The following is a 23,639-nucleotide window of genomic DNA, read 5'->3' as shown; positions in this document are numbered from 1 at the left end:
TGTTCTTGCCTGGAGAATCCCAGGGACGGAGGAGCGTGGTGGGCTGCCGTCTATGGGGTCGCACAGAGTCGGATACGACTGAAGCGACTTAGCAGCTGCAGCAGCAGCAGCATATCGAATACTGGACTAATCCACGACGTCCATCATAAGACATACATATAGAAAAATTGAAGTATAAAAGACTATGATTAAAATTTAATTGAAGCCCTAGATTCTTTCCTACACTCTGGTGGATTATTTTGGGGTTGTGTGCATCTTTCCGGGTGTGTGTACCCCACTTCAGAGAACATGAATCTATTTCATGCTTTTTATCATAATTTTTTTTTTTACATGTCAACCCTTTTAAAGTAATGAAATTAAAGACTAAAATGAGAAAAGGTCAAGACGTGGTTGCCTGGAGATCTTTATCATTTTCCATTTAAACCAAATTTCATCTAATACACCAGAAAAATGAATGAGTTAAAACAGCAAAGCAAGTACTATGGAATTTTTTTCTGTTATATATTTTGTTGTTTAAAAATCAAAGAGGTTAAAAAATTTAAAAAGTGACAACAAGCAAAGCAAACCAAAAACGGATATAAATGATATAAATATTGTTGCTGGCCTATGCCAAACAAACATGAAAAATTAAAAAAAAAAAAAACCACCAAAAAACCCAAACAAGGGGAATAATTCCTGACTTTATTAGAGAAATATAATTTCATTTATGCTCTGGTTTCATAGAATTGTCTCTGTAGAAGGTTTTTGTTGTTTTGTAAAGTATAATGGACTTCTGGATTTCGGAGAACAAGTGATCCTCAGTGATCAGGTGACCCCGATGGTCAGTGATCCCTGCTGGTCCAGTCAGCTGTGGATCCAGGGGCTGATTGCAGAGTGAAATCCACTCCCATGAGTGGAAGGTGGGATCAGATTTCAGAGAAGAAGGATTACAAAGTAGACAACACCCCGCAAGTATTGTGGAAAGGATAATTCCAGGTAATTATATTTGTACGAGATTAATTTTTGCTTTCTAAGACATTGCCGTGGGCACTTGCCCTCGACGTGCACAAGAATTAAACCATGTGCTGCTGATATTCAACACTCCCTGAAAGGAGTGCAGGGTGGAGAGCAGAAGAGAGGCTCTGTGTGCTGGCGGTGGGGAGTGGAAACTGGCAGAGCAGGCCTTCCGGTAGTTAGATATTTTCAGGGGCTGATTTTGTGAGCTAATTCTTGAATCTCCTCAGATCTAGAAAAGCACTAAAATCCAGGCACAGTGAAGACTGTGCCTGGTGACTGGCAGAAACCTTCTGTCAAAAAAATTTGTGCTTGATTGCGCGTACTCCCCTTTCACCCGAATCACATCCACACCGACCTTTCCCCCTGCCTCTTAGAAACAGTTTCAGAGCTATCTGAGATGCTATCTCCTGGTCCTAATTTTGCCCCAAATAAAACTTAACTGGCAACTCTGACATTGTGCATTTTTAAAAGTTGACATATTGTTACGAAGGGGCTTCCCAGATGGCTCCATGGTAAAGAAACTGCCTGCCAATGTAGGAGATGTGGGTTCCATCCCTGGGTCAGGAAGATCCCCTGGAGAAGGAAATGGCAACCTACTCCAGTGTTCTTGCCTGGGAAATCGCAGAGGAGGCTGGCAGGCTACAGTCCACGGGGTTGCCAAAAAGTTGGACATGTCTTAGCAACTACACCACAGCAAATTGACAAGAAGGCTGGATTTAGGAGTTAGTAGCCCCTGTGATCACCATGATGCTCTTCTAACCAATTTGTCCATCAGTCAGAACTCACGCCGACTCAAACAGGAAACAGGGCTCCTTTCCTCTCAGCGTAGAATCCATCCGCCATCCCTCAGACCTCAGGGGCTGCCTTGCGATGACTCTCCAGACGCATGTACTAACTTTGCAGATGTTTTCAGTGCGTATTCGCCTCAGTTCAGTATGGTTTCAATCGTCATTTCCAATCTAAGCTTCCCCCCTCTTCCATCACCCTCTGGCCAGGCTGCTGTCCTGGGGTCTGGGGGTGGGCTGTGTGTGTCTGTGTGTGACCACCTTCCTGCCTCCCAGGCCTCCTGCCTCCTCCTTTCGGGTCTGAGTCCTCTGATGTGCTGCGGCTTCGTGGGGGAAGGGCAGTGGGTCACCGCTGCTCGTGATCACCCCTCCCACCTTCTTTTCCAGTTACACAAAGACTAGCTCTCTCTCCAATTAATAAAATAAAAAAGAAAACAGAGTTTCTAAAAATAATAAGAAAAAATTAAGAAAGGAAAAAAAAAACAGCAACAACCTCGCTCTCTCTTCAGGGGCCCCTGGAAACACCTCAGAGGGCCCAGAGCCTCGCTGCAGCCCAATTCCCACCAACGATCTGGTGCCACCTTTTGCTGTCCTAACGCCCTTTGGGTGGCACCCCCAGAGACTCACCTCACAGTCACCTTGCCCAGTGGACAGCTGTCTTGGATAGAGAAGCAGCAAGGATTCTCAGCTTCAGCTGTCTTCCACGGTGTGCACTCGGCCGTGGGAAGCCCAGCATCCCTGGCCAAGCCACCCGAGGGCCACCCGCCTCTCCCATCTCCAGTTGCTGTCCACGCCACTCTTTCCTGTCTAGGGAAGCAGGCTAGCTCAGCTGGCAACCCACTGGGAGAGGCGCCAGCTCCCCTTCCTGAGACCCCCAGTTTCTACCAAGGATTCTCTTAAAGCCGCCTTTGATTGGTTTCATTCAAGAGGAGAAGAAACCACCCTCTTTTTCCTCCCCCTCCTCGCACGCCAAGGGGTGGCCTTTGAACTCGGGCAATTGCATCCTCTCAACCCTCCGCCTCCAGCCCCCAGTCATTATCAATGAGTACAGAGCATCCTTTACATATTCACTTACTTAATCTTCATACAGGTGCAATAAGATACGTTTTGGGCGATGAGGAAACTGAGACACCAAGAAGTTAAAGAGCTTGTGAAGGTCACACAGCGAGCAAATGGGAAAGCTGGGATTCAGAACTAGACTGTGTTTGGAGCCTGTGGTCTTGGGCATGAAGCTTTCTGAGGTGTGTATGGCAGGGATAAGAGCCAAATGGGATATATGGTGCTGGACCTGGGCTACAGGTAAGAGAGCAAGGTGACTGTCTCTTACTAAGTCCTGAAAAGTGTCTGGCCCCCAGTATGTGTGGAGAAGTCTACTCAGCTTTGAGCATTTTCTACTTCCAGGACAAGAGGAAGGTGATGTCTATAGGATCCCTAAAGGCATTTGCTACCTTAAGAGTCTTTAAAAAAATTCTTCACGTGGCAGTATTTTTAAGTCGATCAGCCATGACTACATGACATAAGGCGCCCTTAATCCAAAAGCATGATTGAGCACACAGAACACCTGCTCTTCTCAGTGTCCGTGCTAGAGTTTCGATGGATGGATGAAGCTGTTAGTTTTTTCCTTTAATTATATTATTATTTTTAAAAGTTGAAATGTAGTTGATTTACAATATTGTGTTAATTTCAGATGTACAGCAAAGTGATTCACTCTTATGTATAATTTTTCAGATTCTTTTCTAAGTTATTATGAAATATTGATATAGTTACCTGTGCTGCAAAGTAAGCCCCTTTTGCCTAATCTATATACATGCTATAGAATAGCATATATCTGTTAATCCCAAACTCCGAATTTATCCTCCTCTCCTTTGCCCTTTGGTAACCATAAGTTTGTTTTCAGTGTCTGTGAGTGTGTTTCTGTCTTGTACATAAGTTCCTTTGTATCATATTTTAGATTCTACAAATAGATGATATATGATATTTGTCTTTGATTTACTTTGCTTAGTATGACAACTCTAGGTGCATCCATATTGCTGCAAATGGCATTATTTCATTCTTTTCTGTGGTTGAGAAATGTTCCGTTGTATATGTGTACCACATCTGTATCCGTTCTTTATCTTTATCTTTATCTGTTGAAGGACACTTGTGCTGCTTGCGTATTTTGACTCTTGTGAATGGAGCTGCAATGAATATGCGGTGCATGCATCTTTTCAAATTAGAGTTTTCACCTTTTCCAGATATATGGCCAGGAATGGGATTGCTAGAATAAGCTAATTAGTGTTATAATTTAGATATTTTGTGTGGCCATTTTTTTTATCAAAGTAAGGAACAGTATTTAGGGGGGAAAGTAAGCCAAAGTCTCTATTTTCTCTCAACTGCAAACCTGGGTAAATAATATGTTAGGTTGATAAGTAACAATAATTTCTTGGGTAAAAGCCCTTGATTAATTACTTGTCTATTTATTGAAGCATAATTTTGATGCTCTTTGGCAATTCCCCCTTTTGGCATGCATTTTCCTATTTGCTTTGGTCCTTGGAAATAGCTGAGGACTTGAATTTATGACCCTCTTTATTAGCACTTTACTGAGAGAGTCATGATGGGTGGTGGGTGGGAGGAAAGGGGGGAAGGTTGGTCATGCCCATCGTCTTCGTTAAATCCGGAGGAAGTCATCATCTTCACAGCCCTGGGGGTTGGATTCAGCCATGTGAGGTGAATGGAGGATCCTATAGATAATCTTTATTTTAAAATTTACAGCAAGAAGTAACAAAAAAGGGATGTGATGAGTTACTCTGTGCCCCACAGGAAGGAACTGTCTCAGAACCTGGCTGACCTGATTCTGCTGATGACTCAGCTCGGAAGGACACCTCATCGGGAAAGTGAATCACGTACGTTACACGTGTAACAGGGAGAGAGCTCCCTGGTGCTGTATTTAGGGCAAGGTCTTATCACCCTTCTGCCTGTGACTTCTGGGTATGTCAGGTAGGTCCATGTAGGCACTTCACTTCTCTGAGGAGGTGGTCACCAGGTTAACTTCTCTTGCCTTGATTGTGCCATCTTGAAGATCAGGTTCTTGAAGTTCCCAGACTTTGAATTAAAGAAGCATTCAATTTCACATTAGCCTTAGGGGCTGCAATGCTGTGACACGACTTCTCTTGAGAAATATAAACATCACACCAGGTGTGTGACCTGGTGTTTTCACAGCTTTGTTTGTGGTTACGTGTGTGTTATATGCTGATGGCTGTAATGACGCTAGACCCAGCTCTGTTAGTCCTGCTTCTAGTCATGATCCATGGATATTAATGCACTTGCACTGTCTTACTGGACTCACTTCTAGGATCAAAGTTCTAGTGTTTTCGTGTTAGTCTCTGACACTTGTAAGCTGGGGACAGACTGAGCTTTTAGGACCAAACAACATATCAGGCAACATGTAGTTTTCTACTTGACAAAATTAAACAGAATATAGTCTCTAAATATTCTTTATTGTATTTTTGTGTTTTGCCAGCTTTTGCAGGATGACACAGATATTAAATGAACAATTCTATTTATATATGAATTATTTAAATGCAGATGAGCATAATACATGATAAATTCATTAAATGCATTGTATTATTCTATTACATTCATCATAAAACATACAAAATTATGATTTTTGAAAATAATGAGGTAAACAAATGAATACAAGTTGAAGTGTTGATCTTTTCTTCTTGTCTGCCCTGGGGTATGGGCTGTCTACTTGGACTTTTCTGCAGACATTCATAAACTTATAAGTAAGATCCACTTTTCACATAGCTATGCAAATAGAAGTGAAAACCAATGCCATCATTCTGGAAGGAACTTCTCAGAGCCTGCTTTTCCAGCTTCTTGTTTTCTAGGCATGGTTATTTCTAAGGTGAAAACGGCTTCTGTAGGTCTCAAAGTTCTAAATTTTAAGGGAAATAGCTCAGCCGTGTGTGGGAGTGGAGTTATCCCAAATGAGTAGAAAACGATGTCAGCAGGTGACATCACCCGGTGACTCATGCCTCTCTGTAAGTCCTTCTGCCTCTGTGGAATCAAAGTTCACTTGTGAGATAGTGCTGCCCAGGACCTGGGAAATGTGCATCTCTGTCTGGGATCCCTGTTCTGTGGCCTGAGTCATAGGTACACAAGATGACGGGGTGGCTAGCGACTCATGTGAGAACTTACTCACAGGAGTAACCTCATTTGGTTCATCGTGTAAGCCCCAATAAAGTCACTTCTAACTGACTGGAAGGAAGGGTGCATTCAGTTTTTCTTCCATGGTAGTTTGAATAAAGGGAATGAAAGAGGGATCAATTCAGTTCAGTTGCTCAGTCGTGTCCAACTCTTTGCAGCCCCATGGACTGCAGCACGCCAGGCTTCCCTGTCGATCACCAACTCCAGGTTCTTGCTCAAACTCATGTCCATTGAGTCAGTGATGCCATCCAACCATCTCATCCTGTCGTTCCCTTCTCCTCCCGGCTTCAATCTTGCCCAGAATCAGGGTCTTTTCTAATGAGTCAGCTCTTTGCATCAGGTGGCCAAAGTATTGGAGCTTCAACTTCAGCATCAGTCCTTCCAATGAATATTCAGGAGTGATTTCTTTCGATGGACTGGTTGGATCTTTTTGCAAGGGACTCTCAAGAGTCTTCTCTAAAACCACAGTTCAAAGCATCAATTCTTCGGTGCTCAGCTTTCTTTGTGGTCCAGCTCTCACATCCATACATGACTACTGGAAAAACTATAGCTTTGACTAGATGGACCTTGTCAGCAAAGTAATGTCTCTGCTTTTTAATATGCTGTCTAGGTTGATCATAGCTTTTCATCCAAGGAGCAAGTGTCTTTTAATTTTATGGCTGCAGTCACCATCTGCAGTGATTTAGGAGCCCAAGAAAATAAAGTCTGTCACTGTTTCCATCGTTTCCCCATCTATTTGCCATGAAGTGATGGGACTGGATGCCATGATCTTAGTTTTTTGAATGTTGAGTTTAACCAGCTTTTCACTCTTCTCTTTCACTTTCATCAAGAGGCTCTTCAGTTCCTCTATGCTTCTGTGATAAGGGTGGTTTCATCTGCATATTTGAGGATATTAATATTTCTCCCGGCAATCTTAATTCCAGCTTGTGCTTCATCCAGCCCGGCATTTCATATAATATACTCTGCATGTAAGTTAAATAAGCAGGGTGACGATATACAGCCTTGATGTACTCCTTTTCCTATTTTGAACCAGTCTGTGGTTTCATGTCTGGTTCTAACTGTTGCTTCTTGACCTGTATACAGATTTCTCAGGAGGCAGGTAAGGTGGTCTGGTATTCCCATCTCTTTCATAATTTTCCTGTTTGTTGTGATCCACACATCAAAGGCTTTGGCATAGTCAATAAAGCAGAAATAGATGTTTGTCTGGAACTCTCTTGCTTTTTCTATAATCCAATGGATGTTGGCAATTTGATCTCTGGTTCTTCTGCCTTTTCTAAATCCAGCTTGAAAATCTGGAAATTCTCAGTTCAGTTCAGTACCTCGCTTGGAAAATTTTGAGCATTACTTCACTAGCATCTTCACTAGCATGTGAGATGAGTGCAATTGTGCAGTAGTTTGAGAATTCTTTGGCATTGCCTTTCTTTGGGATTGGAATGAAAACTGACCTTTTCCAGTCTTATGGCCACTGCTGAGTTTTCCAAATTTGCTGGCATAGTGAGTGCAGTACTTTCACAACATCATCTTTTAGGATTTGAAATAGCTCAGCTGGAATTCCATCACCTCCACTAGCTTTGTTCATAGTGATGCTTCCTAAGGCCCACTTGACTTCACATTCCAGGATGTCTGGCTCTAGGTGAGTGATCATGCCATCATGGCTATCTGGGTCACAAAGATCTTTTTGTACAGTTCTTCTGTGTATTCTTGCCCTCTCTTCTTAATATCTTCTGCTTCTGTTAGGTCCATACCGTTTCTGTCCTTTATTGTACCCATCTTTGCATGAAATGTTCCCTTGGTGTCTCTGATTTTCTTGAAGAGATCTCTAGTATTTCCCATTCTATTTTTTCCCTCTATTTCTTTACACTGATCACTGAGGAAGGCTTTCTTATCTCTCCTTGCTATTCTTTGGAACTTGGCATTAAGATGGATATTTCTTTCCTTTTCTCCTTTGCCTTTCTTCTCTTCTTTTCTTGAATTTTGACTTTTTATATTTATTTTTCTTGGGGATGGTCTTGCTCCATGTCTCCTGTACAGCATCACAAACCTCTGTCCATTGTTCTTCAGGCACTATGACTATCAGATCTAATCCACTGGAACCTGCACTCTCTGCATTGGAAGTGTACAGTCTTGCCCACCAGACCGCCAGGGAAGACCCTGATTCCACAGTTTTAAACTCTAACTCAGAAAATTTCACAGTGTTTTCACAGACATTACTCCACTTGATTCTCACAATCCTCTAAGGTGGCCAGACTAGCTTGTTGGTGTCCCCATTTTATGGATAAAGAAACAGAGTCTCAGGGAGGTTCAGTTTAGTTCAGTTTCTCAGTCGTGTCCGACTCTTTGCAGCCCCATGAATCGCAGCATGCCAGGCCTCCCTGTCCATCACCAACTCCCAGAGCTTACTCAAACTCATGTCCATTGAGTCGGTGATGCCATCCAGCCATCTCATCCTCTGTCATCCCCTTCTCCTCCTGCCCCCAATCCCTCCCAGCATCAGGGTCTTTTCCAATGAGTCAACTCTTCTCATGAGGTTGCCAAAGTACTGGACTTTCAGCCCCAGCAACAGTCCTTCCAATGAACACCCAGGACTGGTCTCTGTTAGGATGGGCTGGTTGGATCTCCTTGCAGTCCAAGGGACTCTCAAGAGTCTTCTCCAACACCACAGTTCAAAAGCATCAATTCTTTGGCACTCAGCTTTCTTCACAGTCCAACTCTCACATCCATACATGACCACTGGAAAAACCATAGCCTTCACTAGACAGACCTTTGTTGGCAAAGTAATGTCTCTGCTTTTGAATATGCTATCTAGGTTGGTCATAACTTTCCTTCCAAGGAGTAAGCGTCTTTTAATTTCCTGGCTGCAGTCACCATCTGCAGTGATTTTGGAGCCCAAAAAATAAAGTCTGACACTGTTTCCACTGTTTCCCCATCTGTTTCCCATGAAGTGATGGGACTGGATGCCATGATCTTTGTTTTCTGAATGTTGAGCTTTAAGCCAACGTTTTCACTCTCCACTTTCACTTTCATCAAGAGGCTTATTAATTCCTCTTCACTTTCTGCCATAAGGGTGGTGTCATCTGCATATCTCAGGTTATCGATATTTCTCCTGGCAATCTTGATTCCAGCTTGTGCTTTTTCCAGCCCAGCATTTCTCATGATGTACTCTGCATATAAGTTAAATAAGCAGGGTGACAATATACAGCCTTGACATACTCCTTTTCCTATTTGGAACCAGTCTGTTGTTCCATGTCCATTTCTAACTGTTGCTTCCTGAACTGCATATAGGCTTCTCAAGAGGCACGTCAGGTGGTCCGGTATTCCCATCTCTTTCAGAATTTTCCACAATTTATTATGATCCACACAGTCAAAGGCTTTGGTGTAGTCAATAAAGCAGAAATAGATGTTTTTCTGGAACTCTCTTGCTTTTTCGATGATCCATCGGATGTTGGCAATTTGATCTCTGGTTCCTCTGTCTTTTCTAAAACCAGCTTGAACATCAGGAAGTTCACGGTTCACGTATTGCTGAAGCCTGGCTTGGAGAATTTTGAGCATTACTTTACTAGCGTGTGAGATGACTGCAATTGTGCTTTAATTGTCACCTTTAATAAGTGGTTGACCTAGGAGATCCAACCAGTCCATTCTGAAGGAGATCAGCCCTGGGATTTCTTTGGAGGGAATGATGCTAAAGCTGAAACTCCAGTACTTTGGCCACCTCATGCGAAGAGTTGACTTATTGGAAAAGACTCTGATGCTGGGAGGGATTGGGGGCAAGAGGAGAAGGGGACAACAGAGGATGAGATGGCTGGGTGGCATCACTGACTCGATGGACGTGAGTCTGAGTGAACTCCGGGAGTTGGTGATGGACAGGGAGGCCTGGCGTGCTGCGATTCATGGGGTCGCGAAGAGTCGGACACAACTGAGTGACTGATCTGATCTGATCTGATCTGACCTAAGAGGAGAATGCTCATCTTCTGACTTCTACCCTAAACAAAGGATAAGAAAAATTACAGCATAGGAAGTATATTTTTGTATAACATTAAGCATATTGAGATGAATTCTAGTGTATATTTTATTATATCCCAATATAAATGTCTTCAGTTCAATTCAGTTCAGGCTCTCAGACAAGTCTGACTCTTTGCGACCCCATGGACTGCAGCACGCCAGGCTTCCTTGTTCATCGCCAACTCCCAGAGTTTGCTCAAATTCATGTCCATTGAGTCAGTGATGCCATCCAACCATTTCATCCTTTGTCGTCCCCTTCTCCTTTTGCCTTCAATCTTTCCCAGCATCGGGGTCTTTTCAGATGAGTCAGTTCTTTGCATCAGGTGGCCAAAGTATTAGAGTTTCAGCTTCAGCATCAGTCCTTCCAATGAATATTCAGAATTGACTTCCTTTAAGATGGACTGGTTGGATCTCCTTGCTGTCCAAGGGACTCTCAAGAGTCTTCTCCAACAGCACAATTCAAAAACATCAATTCTTTGGTTCTCAGCTTTCTTCACAGTCCAACTCTTACATCCATACATGACTACTGGAAAAACCATAATTTTGACTAGATGGAACCCTGTTGGCAAAATAATGTCTCTGCTTTTTAATATGCTGTCTAGATTGGTCATAACTTCTTCCCAGGAGCAAGTGTCTTTTAATTTTATGGCTGCAGTCACCATCTGCAGTGATTTTGGAGCCCAAGAAAATAAAGTCTCTCACTGTTTCCTCTTTTTCCCCATCTATTTGCCATGAAGTGATGGGACCGGATGCCATGATCTTTGTTTTCTGAATGTTGAGCTTTAAGCCAACTTTTTCACTCTCCTCTTTCACTTCATCAAGAGGCTCTTTAGTTCTTCTTCACTTTCTGCCATAAGGGTGGTGTCATCTGCTTATCTGAGGTTATTGATATTTCTCCTGGCAATCTTGATTCCAGCTTTCACTTCCTCCAGCCCAGTGTTTCTCATGATGCATATAAGCTAAATAAGCAGGGTGACAATATGCAGCCTTGACTGTGTATACTGTGCTCCTTATGTCTTGGTTGCATTTCTATCCCCTCCTCCAAGAAGGACTAATTATATTAGTACTAAGAAATTGATTTTAAGGAAACAGAGTGTTCAGTGACATCTTAAGAAGTCCCCATTGATTGATGGATTGATTAAACTATAGTTGATTTACAGTGCTGTGTTAGTTTCAGATGTATGGGAAAGTGATTCAGTTATACATGTATATGTGTGTGTATGTGTTTATATATATATATTCTTTTTTTGATTTCCACTATAGGTTATAACAATATATTGAATATAATTCCCTGTGCTATACAGTAGGATCTTGTTTATTTTACATAAAGTAATGTGTACCTATTAATCCCAAGCTCCTACTTTTTATCCCTTCCCCATTTTCCCTTTGGTAACAGTATGTTTGCTTTCTGTGTCTGTGAGTCTGTTTTGTAAATAAATTCATTTCTATACAAACATCTTTTTCATGTATCTTTTTCAGTTAGAGTTCTCTCTGGATATATACTCAGGAGTGGGAAAAAAGCAGGGTCATATAGTAGCTCTATTTTGAGTTTTTCAGGAACCTCTATACTGTTTTCCGTGGTGGGTATACCAGTTTACATACCCAACAGCAGTGTAGGAGGGTTCCCTTTTTTTCCATACCCTCTCCAGCATTTATTATTTGTAGATTTAAAAAATAATAACTTATCTGCATTTTATGGTTCTTTTTTAAATCAAGATATAGTGGATTTACAATGTTGTCTTAGTTTCTGGTATACAGCAAAGTGATTCAGTTATGTATATATATCTTTCTCAGATTCTTTTGTGTTTTAGTTTATTACAAGATACTGAACATTTTTAGTAGACTTTTTGATGATAGCCATTCTGACTGGTGTGAGGTCATACCTCATTGTAGTTTGTTTTCTTTTTTTTCTGTTTTATTGATTATGCCAAAGCTTTTTTTTTTTTTAATTTTAATTTTATTTTAAACTTTACAATATTGTATTAGTTTTGCCAAATATCTAAATGAATCCGCCACAGGTATACATGTGTTCCCCATCCTGAACCCTCCTCCCTCCTCCCTCCCCATACCATCCCTCTGGGTCGTCCCAGTGCACCAGCCCCAAGCATCCAGTATCATGCATCGAACCTGGACTGGCAACTCATTTCATAAATGATATTATACATGTTTCAGTGCCATTCTCCCAAATCTTCCCACCCTCTCCCTCTCCAACAGAGTCCATAAGACTGTTCTATACATCAGTGTCTCTTTTGCTGTCTCGTACACAGGGTCATTGTTACCATCTTTCTAAATTCCATATATATGCGTTAGTATACTGTATTGGTGTTTTTCTTTCTGGCTTACTTCACTCTGTATAATAGGCTCCAGTTTCATCCACCTCATTAGAACTGATTCAAATGTATTCTTTTTAATGGCTGAGTAATACTCCATTGTGTATATGTACCATAGCTTTCTTATCCATTCATCTGCTGATGGACATCTAGGTTGCTTCCATGTCCTGGCTATTATAAACAGTGCTGCGATGAACATTGGGGTACACGTGTCTCTTTCCCTTCTGGTTTCCTCAGTGTGTATGCCCAGCAGTGGGATTGCTGGATCATAAGGCAGTTCTATTTCCAGTTTTTTAAGGAATCTCCACACTGTTCTCCATAGTGGCTGTACTAGTTTGCATTCCCACCAACAGTGTAAGAGGATTCCCTTTTCTCCACACCCTCTCCAGCATTTATTGCTTGTAGACTTTTGGATCACAGCCATTCTGACTGGCGTGAAATGGTACCTCGTAGTGGTTTTGATTTGCATTTCTCTGATAATGAGTGATGTTGAGCATCTTTTCATGTGTTTGTTAGCCATCTGTATGTCTTCTTTGGAGAAATGTCTATTTAGTTCTTTGGCCCATTTTTTGATTGGGTCATTTATTTTTCTGGAGTTGAGCTGTAGGAGTTGCTTGTATATTTTTGAGATTAGTTGTTTGTCAGTTGCTTCATTTGCTATTATTTTCTCCCATTCTGAAGGCTGCCTTTTCACCTTGCTAATAGTTTCCTTTGATGTGCAGAAGCTTTTAAGTTTAATTAGGCCCCATTTGTTTATTTTTGCTTTTATTTCCAATATTCTGGGAGGTGGGTCATAGAGGATCCTGCTGTGATGTATGTCAGAGAGTGTTTTGCCTATGTTCTCCTCTAGGAGTTTTATAGTTTCTGGTCTTAGGTTTAGATCTTTAATCCATTTTGAGTTTATTTTTGTGTATGGTGTTAGAAAGTGGTCTAGTTTCATTCTTTTACAAGTGGTTGACCAGATTTCCCAGCACCACTTGTTAAAGAGATTGTCTTTAATCTATTGTATATTCTTGCCTCCTTTGTCAAAGATAAGGTGTCCATATGTGTGTGGATTTATCTCTGGGCTTTCTATTTTGTTCCATTGATCTATATTTCTGTCTTTGTGCCAGTACTATACTGTCTTGGTAACTGTGGCTTTGTAGTAGAGCCTGAAGTCAGGTAGGTTGATTCCTCTAGTTCCATTGCTGGTTCTTTGAAAGGATAAATAAAATTGACAAACCATTAGCCAGACTCATCAAGAAACAAAGGGAGAAAAATCAAATCAAAAAAATTAGAAATGAAAATGGAGAGATCAAAACAGACAACACAGAGATGCAAAGGATCATAAGAGACTACTATCAACAATTATATGCCAATAAAATGGACAACGTGGAAGAAATGGACAAATTCTTAGAAAAGTACAACTTTCCAAAACTGGACCAGGAAGAAATAGAAAATCTTAACAGACCCATCACAAGCACGGAAATTGAAACTGTAATCAGAAATCTTCCAGCAAACAAAAGCCCAGGTCCAGACGGCTTCACAGCTGAATTCTACCAAAAATTTAGAGAAGAGCTAACACCTATCCTGCTCAAACTCTTCCAGAAAATTGCAGAGGAAGGTAAACTTCCAAACTCATTCTATGAGGCCACCATCACCCTAATACCAAAACCTGACAAAGATCCCACAAAAAAAGAAAACTACAGGCCAATATCACTGATGAACATAGATGCAAAAATCCTTTACAAAATTCTAGCAATCAGAATCCAACAACACATTAAAAAGATCATACACCATGACCAAGTGGGCTTTATCCCAGGGATGCAAGGATTCTTCAATATCTGCAAATCAATCAATGTAATACACCACATTAACAAATTGAAAAATAAAAACCATATGATTATCTCAATAGATGCAGAGAAAGCCTTTGACAAAATTCAACATCCATTTATGATAAAAACTCTCCAGAAAGTAGGAATAGAAGGAACATGCCTCAACATACTAAAAGCTGTATATGACAAACCCACAGCAAACATTATCCTCAATGGTGAAACATTGAAAGCATTTCCTTTAAAGTCAGGAACAAGACAAGGGTGCCCACTTTCACCATTACTATTCAACATAGTTTTGGAAGTTTTGGCCACAGCAATCAGAGCAGAAAAAGAAATAAAAGGAATCCAAATTGGAAAAGAAGAAGTAAAACTCTCACTATTTGCAGATGACATGATCCTCTACATAGAAAACCCTAAAGACTCCACCAGAAAATTACTAGAACTAATCAATGATTATAGTAAAGTTGCAGGATATAAAATCAACATACAGAAATCCCTTGCATTCCTATACACTAATCATGAGAAAACAGAAAGAGAAATTAAGGAAACAATTCCATTCACCATTGCAACAGAAAGAATAAAATACTTAGGAATATATCTACCTAAAGAAACTAAAGACCTATATATAGAAAACTATAAAACACTGGTGAAAGAAATCAAAGAGGACACTAATAGATGGAGAAATATACCATGTTCATGGATTGGAAGAATCAATATAGTGAAAATGAGTATACTACCCAAAGCAATTTATAGATTCAATGCAATCCCTATCAAGCTACCAACGGTATTCTTCACAGAGCTAGAACAAAGAATTTCACAATTTGTATGGAAATACAAAAAACCTCGAATAGCCAAAGCTATCTTGAGAAAGAAGAAGGGAACTGGAGGAATCATTGTAGTTTTGATTTACGTAAGAAGTCCCCTTTCAGATGAAAGTCTTGAATTTAGTGTTGCCTCGGAAATGTGTTCTTCACTATAAGGACAAGAACTTACACTCTCGCCATGGGCTGTCTTAGAGATAAAGTTGGCAGCTTAAGAGAGCAGTCAGCTGAGTGCGGTGTGCCAGTCACCAGGCAGCTTAAATGCTCTTGGGTCGAGTTGCTCTACCATATTGGGCAGGTTTTGTCTGGAGAAGTGAACGATCTACCCTCTTGCTTCCCAATTCACTGTCCTTTGACTCTGGCTGCTTTGGTTTCATCTCTTTATGCCTGGACCTGCCTATTTCTCTGTATCTACTCCCACCTCCCTGGTGGCTCAGTAATAAAGACTCCTCCCGCAATGCAGGACACCTGTATTTCATCCCTGGTCTGGGGAGATCCCCTGGAGTAGGAAATGCAACCCACTCCAGTGTTCTTGCTTGGGAAATTTCATGGACAGAGGAGCCTGGCGGGCTACAGTCCATGGAGTCGCAGAGTGGGACACGACTGAGCACACATGGAATACACAGTACTCCCACTTCTCCATCTTTCTTTCTTTCCCTCACCTTCTATTTCCCTTTATTTCTCATTTTCTCTCATATTATCTGTCACTTTGATTTTCTATTAACCCATAAGTATCACTAACAGATTACAGATTCCTATAAATGATGAATGGGAATTTAGAAGAGTTTTTTTTTTTTTAAAGAATTTTCGGATCCTTCTGCGTGTGTGTGTGTGACTGAAATTAATTTATTTATTGAAATGTACTTCCTTAATTCTTAAATGGCTTGCTCAGATACAGTGGAGTCTTGCTCAAAATCCCACTCTTGCATAAACATCCTGATGCGATTCTTTCCAGATGCGATTTTCTAGAATCTGAAAATTCTAGATCAGATACATTAACATAGAGAGTATTAGCTAGAATCTTGCAAAAACATGCTCTTTCTGAAGTGTGGGTGCAGAGGAGCTGGAGGCCAGCAGGTGTCAGGCTCACCCAGGAGAGGATCTGAGAATGGCTTCACTGCGGTTTAAGAGAGTTTGCTTTTTTTTGAATGAACTTTTGAATAACCAAAGTTAGGCTCTTGCTGGTTTTAAGGCAAACTCTGGGTTGGCCAAGAGAGAAAGGAGATCATTTCAAGCCTGTAGCACCACATACCCAAATGGTATGCTGAGTATCCCTTAATAGGTAATAGACATTTTATTTTCACTTGCCAGGTGACTGATTTATGAGGGAGAGCAGAGCTGTCCCTTTGGGTCCATACAGCAGTGTCTTCCCCCCTGGAGTTTTGGAGTTGGTCATCATCTATACCAACCATACCCTCACCCACCCTATTTTCAGATGAGAAAAAGAGAGATCTAGAAAAGATTTTTCAAAAGACTCACAGCTGTGGGGAAAGGTTCAGAGTCAGGATGAAATCTGGGGTCAGAGTAACTGGGTCTTCAGCCTGAATGATGATAAAGCCTCATTTGAGTCCAGGGTTCATGGCCATGATGGCCTTTACCTGGCAGGGGTTCTCTGGACTCCAGGCTCGGTTCTCAGCATTGCCGTGTTCAGATCATGAGAGAAACGTCAGACTGGAGAGGGCTGCCTAAACCCGCACTTGTTCACAAATGGTTATCCTCACGGTAATCCCCGTAGCAACGAGGGTGAAGATGATTGTGCTGGAGGAGGAAAGCAGGTCTAGGGACCACCTGATTGAGGGGAGCGATCAGGCAGTCAGCTCCCAGTATTGCTTCTCAGGAGCCAGCAGCGCTGTTAGAGAGGAGCCTGGGGAGCTTGCTGTTTACATTTACCGGAAACCACTCCTCCTTGCTGGTCTGTGGTTGGGACCTGACTAGCAAGCCAGAGATTGCTATGGTTCACCTTTTCTAGCTCCTTAAGGTGAAGGATAGTCTGCTATTTGCTGTGGATTCCTCAAACCTGAGCAGGCTGCGGAGCTGTGAGCCCAGCTTCAGAGAGACGCTGATGGTGGCTTTTACAGAGGACAATGCTCGCCCACCTTGCTGATGTAACTGGCTCAACAGACATGGAGACAAGCTCAAGGCAGCCTCCCTCAGAGTGGCTCTCCATGTGTTTTCCAAAGTAATGTCTGAATGCTAAATTTTTGTTGTTGTTGTTAAATGGAATGCACCATTTAAGGCACTGCACAGCTTGTAGGATCTTTGTTCTCCAACCAAGGATCGATCTGGGCCCCCTGCAGTCGAAGGGCAGAGTCCTACCCACTGGTCCACCAGGGAATTCCCAGATACAGATGACTTTGGAAGAGGCTTCTACCTAGGACTGTCGTCTAGCCAATCAGTGCCAGCTTGGTGGGCATGGAGTGCGTGGCCCTGGTCTTTCTTCAAGGAAGAGCTTGCCGGCCATCTTCGGGGAGGGCAGTGGGCAGACAGCCCACACTTGTCGCTTGTCCTTCCACGTCTGCTCCAACTACAGAGATGCTTTGTCCTGTCTCCTTCTGCACAAGCAGTCCACCTCCAAGGGCTGATGGGGCAGAAGGGATAAAAGCCTAGCCAGCCATCGCCACCCAACTTGGACTTGCTCTGATGGGCCCTATTGGTGGGAGCTGAAGTTTCTCTTTTCCCTTTGTCCAATCCAGCTTTGTCCTCTACACTTCAGGGCTATTGATCTTCTCTCCAGCTCACTGTCTGTGTTGGGGAAACCCAACCTGCAGCAATTAACCTATCTCTCTATTTTTGAAAACTTTATGTCCCCATAATGCAAATACATAAAAGTCTTTTGTGATTTAATTTTCAGTTATATTTACATAAGGCAGGAAAGGATTATTTGTACAAAATCTCAGAAAGAAAGAAAAAAAGTTGGTACTAATACCATAAAAATAGTTGTTATAAATTGACTCTCAACACAGCCCACTTCACCACTGTTTACTGTGGGAGAAGGTTCCTGAATTCTTGATTTATCAGATGCCATATACTCTGAAGTTTTTCACACCCAGTTTTTTGTCTTTCTTCTTTTACTAATGAGTTTCCCTAAATGTCTTCACATATTTCTGTATGGGGCTTTGTGGCTCCATCAACCTTTGGAGCTAGTCTCAAAATACCAAAGCATTGTCCTGATCTTGCTGGGGGAACAGCCCTGCAGATGGGGGAGGAGGTAGGAGGGGAGGGCTGGGTGGGTGGGGAGATGACCCTAAGGCAGCAGGCTCCACTCCTTGCAGCCATAGCAACTGTTTCCAGCGTTTGCTGGATCTGTGCTTGACCCTTTAATTACCTACCTGGGTACTGTGGAATCAAATGGATTGGGTCAGGAAAAGAAAAAAGCGGAAGGAAGGAGTGCCCTCACCTTTTAGGTGCTGCACAGGTCATAAGCAGAGGTCATGAGCCATGATTCATGGTGTCAGGAAGTTTATGTTTGAGTTGATGACATGCTAGATAAAAAACTCTTGTGCATATGCCACAAATTTTGTTACATAAAATTTGAAAAATTTCTAATTTAAAAGGAACTATAGGCTGTCATACAGAGTGAAGTCAGAAAGAGAAAAACAAATATATATTCATGCATATATGTGGAATCTAGAAAGAGAATGTTGTTGCTGTTTAGTTGCTATAAGTCATGTTTGACTCTGTTGTAGTCTCATGGACTGTAGCCTGCCAGGCTCCATGGAATTCTCCAGGCAAGAATCCTGGAGTGGCTTGCCATTTCCTTTCGCAGGGGATCTTCCCGACCCAGAGATTGAATCTGGGTCTCCTGCAAGGTTGGCAGGTTCTTTACCACGGAGCCAGCAGGGAAGCCCATGCACTATTGATACCATGGATAACATAGATAACTAATGAGAGCCGACTGTATAGCTCAGGGGGCTCTGCTCAGTGCTCTGCAGTGACCCAAATGTGAGGGAAACCCAGAAAAGAGGGTTACATGTATACCTATAGCCAGCTCACTTTGTTCACAGTAGAAACGAGCACAACATTGTAAAGTAACTATATTCCAATAAAAAAATGTACAGAGCTTATAGTGTCCAAGTCAGATTTAGAACTGGTTTTAATATGATACTGCAGGGTGATATCCTTGTTCACACAAGGGCTGGATTGTGAGTGTCAGACCAAGATTCCATCATGTTCTTATCTCTATTTCAGGAAGTATTCTTATTAGAACCATCTCCTAGAAGAAAGCAAGTTATATTAAAAAAGATTGAAACATGACTCAGTCTTTAGTATTGCAGCATAATGAAAAACCACATATACGTACCCTGGAAAATTCAGTGAGAGTAGATAGTTAGAAAAGAAAACAGATGACCAGAAAGAGTTAGCTTTTATTCCTGGAAATAAGCACTTTTCCTAATAATATATGGATATTTTTGTCATGAAAATGTTTCATGACATTAGGTTTCAGACATTAGGTTTCTCTCAGTTGTTAAAGCTATTTTGCTTGTTTTAATAGGCTTCTCTTAAATACATTTCAACGAAAGCAAAAGAAAAAGCAACAAACATCTTACAAAATAGAAATATCCTTTTTCTCAGTGATGATTTAAAACATTCAGAAAGTATTTTCTCACAATGACCCTGAGGGAATAGTCTCAGAAATATACGTTTTAAATGCTGATATGGTTCCGGTGAGTTTAATCTCAAATGGGTTGGTGTGCTCAGCCCAACTGGTGATGTTTCAGGTTTATTCAGCTTGACAGTGCCAGTGTTTCCTTGTTGGATGTTACCTTACCAAAGTGTCTATCTCCTCAATAAAATATCCTGGCTTCAAAATGAGCAGCTCCCACTGTGTGTGGGCTGGCTTCTTTGCTGGGCCCATACTACAGAAATCAGAGAACATTTGCTTCCAGCTGGTCTGCCGAGAACAAATATTTCCCCCTCTTTCTCATCTTACTCTCTGATCTTTTGAAGCATTTCAAGGGTGCAATTGTCTGACTTCCTCCTTCATTCTGCCATTACCGTTCCTGCCTGCTTGGCTTTGCACTCTTCCATCCCACGATTTCTGGATTTTATTTGCCTTTCTGTATGAATGTTCTGTTTCTTTGAATCTACTGGAAAGCCTTCTTCTCATGCTCACTTAAAAGCTCTGGTGGCGTTGGGCTTGGTCTTGATTGGACTCAATCCACATTTCAACTGCCAGTATCTTAGGCTTAAAATAAATGTTATTGTTCAGCTTTATGCTCTCTAAAAAATAGTAGGGCAGGGAGAAAAAGGACAAAGCTTTGTACAATTATCAAATCACAGGAAAATGTTCTTGCTGGATCACCTGGGGATATCTAGGCCAATGTGGAGTTTTTCTTCTCATTGTTTTTCATTTTTGTATGCTTTGAGTAGCAATGCTCAGAACTTTTAAATTCCCATCAAGGAGTGTTCTCATTTTGTCATACAAATTCAATGAAACCTCTTGCTTTACAGGTCTATCACCCTCATGTTCAGAGGAGCCATGAAGAAACTGAATGGATCTCAGTCCTCTGTCTTTGCTGTCTCCTCTGGAGCGTTCATCACACGCTGGTGACTCTCTTTCTAGCAGTTAAATACTGACTTTAAGAAAAAGAATATCACCCCAGGGCCCAGAGATGAAACATTACCCTGGGATAATCTGTCCACTATTTGAATTGCAAGAACAAAACTTACCGTCTGAATGTAACACCTGGAAAGGTCATCCTGACCCACTTTATCCACAGGTATGAGTCGGCACATAATATTGTCCCGGAAACAAGAATGCTCGCGTCCCCACCCTGCGTGTGTTACCTGTGTGGACACGTGGCCTCATGTATCCCTACCCCACCCACCCCACGTGGCATCTAATTATCATTCTCATTTAGTTTTGAGCTCAGATTATTGCAACTTTGGACAGTAAAGTCCCTTCAAGATGGTTCCTTGTGCCTGGGTCATATTGCCATGATTCTTGGCAGCATATCCTTACCTTCCATTGCAACTGAACATTCCAAGCTTGAAGGGCTCTTCACCTTCTGCTCACAAAGCCAGGTGGGGTGGGAGGTGGAGGCTAACTTCTCCCTCACCTGGACTGGTCTGACACATCCCAGCCCTGGGAGGTTGGCTGAAACCTCCACCCTGCCCCCATGAATTAGGTGAATGAGGCCAGAGCAGAGCCTGGGAAGGGCAGGTCGGCTCTAGAGCCATGTGCTTCATCATCTGTCCAGACTGCTCAGTGAACAGAAAAGGTTCATTAAAGTAAAAACAAACAAAAAAAAGCTCCAGGCTCATCCGGCAGCTCCAGCCTCACTCTTCTCCAGCCTGGCTTTCAGCCACTTCTCCGAGGACCCCGGTTTCTTGCCAGGGGGCGTGGTGTTAAGAGATCCAGGTCTGCCCCGGCCTGTGCTTAATGTTCCTGGAGCGTCCATCTTCTGAGCCTTTTCAGTGGAAAGAGCCAGGAAAAATACACGTGCAGCACACGTGTTAGTACACATGTGCATACGCACATGGTCTACACATGGGCGCGTGCATATGCATGATACATACACACGTAGTTTAAGTATCATGAGTTCATGCTCATATCTCTGATTCCAGTTTACTGCTTCTTTGTTTTGAATGTAAGGATGGGACCCCTTTCTTTCTTTTTATTCCTTTATTTTTTAAATTCTTTGGCCTCCCTGGTGCTGCATGTGGGATCTTAGATCCCCAGCCAGGATTGGCAACCAGGCCCCCGCGTTGCAGGGAAGCCCCTCCAGTTTACCTTTCTTACCGCCCCTCTCCCACATCTATGTGTCTCTTCTTTCCCAGTGAGAATCTTAGCTTCCAGAAACATCAGGACATGAATCATTTGCTCAGTCCTGTATTACGTCTGAAACAGTATCAGAATACCTTCACCCACAACCACTACAGAAACAAGCCTGCTAAAAAGAGTTCAGGATCTTTCTAGTTCTCCCATCTTCCTGCCCAGCCTGAGACGGAGGACAAATAGCTCATAGGTCAAAACTGTTAAAAATTATTCAAATTAGGTTTTCCCCTACTGTGGTTATAGTTATTATTGATTCTAAATAATAATATATTATTAGGTAACCAACTTAATTTTTTTGTTTTATTTCTCTTCCATTGTTTTGTTACCTAATAATTGGTGGATCTGTCTACAAAACTTCGCCTTTGAGTATTTGTCTGTAATGTGTGTTATAGAATATAAGAAACACTTGCTTCCATTTTCTGGAACTTACTCATTGTATCTTCTCATCCAGATTTATTCCCATCTGTCCATGCCTTTGTTTCAGAGTAGATTCTACTGTGGTTCTAATCAGTTATGCATGTTCTATATGAATAAAATTCCAGGCACACAGAGCCTAGAAATGTACGTGATTTACTACAAGATACTGAAATCTCAGTGTGCAGGGACCTCATTTCCAGTGTGACTTGATGCTCCCACTCTTTGCAGTTTTAAACTTTTATGTTAATCTGGCATTCTGGATGGGGATTTTTCTACTTTTCTGTGAGTCATAGCAATGTAACAGCCATAGGAGAGCTAAACTTGGAGAGACTTGTTTTCAAGGATTTGAGGATCTGCCCTCTGGCTTTTTCTCATCTGTATTTCATAACAAAAAACTAACAAGGATTTCATTTTGGTGAATCTGCCTACTAAATCGATGCTTGCACATAACACATTCATCGATTAGCATTTGGGATTTTGATTAAACCAGTATGCAAGTAATTTTGCTTTAGTGTCTGTTAAAAGTATATTTTAGAAGGAAAAATATGTTCTGGCATTGAGTACTTCGAGGTTCTTCTTCAGTTTATCAAAATCTGTGCATATTGTAATGTGGACTTTTAATGTATGGGTGAACCCTTGTCTTCTCATTACTGACTACAGTATGATATACAAAATAACCCACACACCAAAACTGCCAATAAAATAGCAAAATCAGACTGACATTCCTGAAGTGCAAAGCGCTTTTATTTGCTTTTCTATCCTTAACTGGATCCATTGTCTCCTTCTTTTACATTCTACTGCCTAAAACATTTGCCCCATTGTTTTATTCATGCTTTAGTCACACCTTTGTCAGTAATTACCTTTACTTGATTACTCATCTTCCATGGTGACTCCTGGCCTTTGGTTCATCTTTTTTTGTTTAGCCTCCTTCCTTTTGAGAAATCCCACATTTCATTAGTCAACAACTTCTGATTATCTCAAAGATACCTGGGATTTTTCTGACGCGTGCTTCTGCTTCAAATGAGGCCCCTGACCTGGGATCTCAAGACCCAGGGGACATCAAGATGGAGGATGAGCCAATGGAGGCAGCCTCCCCTATTCAGATGGTTTCAGTAATGCTTTTAAATCGTCTTATCCTCCAAGAAAAACAACTGCATATTTTTGACTTATATTTTTCTAATATTGTTCCTGAGTCACACTGCCTTAGTCATAGTTTAAGTTGTTAGAAATTGTTTTAAAGAGGTAAAAAAAAAATCCATCTGTCATATAGATTGTTTTTCATTTGCAAATACTAGAAATTTGAGTTAAAAATCATATAATTTGAGATAGTAAAGGAGAAATATCGTATGATATCTCTTACATGTGGAATCTAAAAGAAAATGTACAATGAATTTATGAAACAGAAAGAGACTCACAGACTTGGAGAATGAACTTGTGGTTGTTTGCACACACTGCAATATTTAAAATGGATAACCAACAAGTACTTACTGTTTAGCACATGGAACTCTTCT

General features: G+C 41.5%; 1 long non-coding RNA gene across 1 annotated transcript; it reads left to right on the top strand.

The window, feature by feature from the left end:
- The first annotated feature begins 1,991 nt into the window (after positions 1 to 1,991).
- Positions 1,992 to 22,850, top strand: LOC147346538 (uncharacterized). The gene is made up of 3 exons (XR_015152941.1): positions 1,992 to 3,022; positions 4,581 to 4,663; positions 20,385 to 22,850. It is a non-coding gene; the product is annotated as an uncharacterized LOC147346538 (long non-coding RNA).
- Positions 22,851 to 23,639: the final 789 nt, after the last annotated feature.

The sequence above is a fragment of the Bos grunniens genome, chromosome 23, assembly GCF_055505025.1.
Source record: "Bos grunniens cultivar Pamir isolate PY7600 chromosome 23, Bosgru_T2T1.0, whole genome shotgun sequence".
In the NCBI taxonomy this organism is placed as follows: Eukaryota; Metazoa; Chordata; class Mammalia; order Artiodactyla; family Bovidae; genus Bos; species Bos grunniens.
Note: the sequence above shows the minus strand (reverse complement) of the source record. Positions and strands in the feature narration are given on the sequence as shown.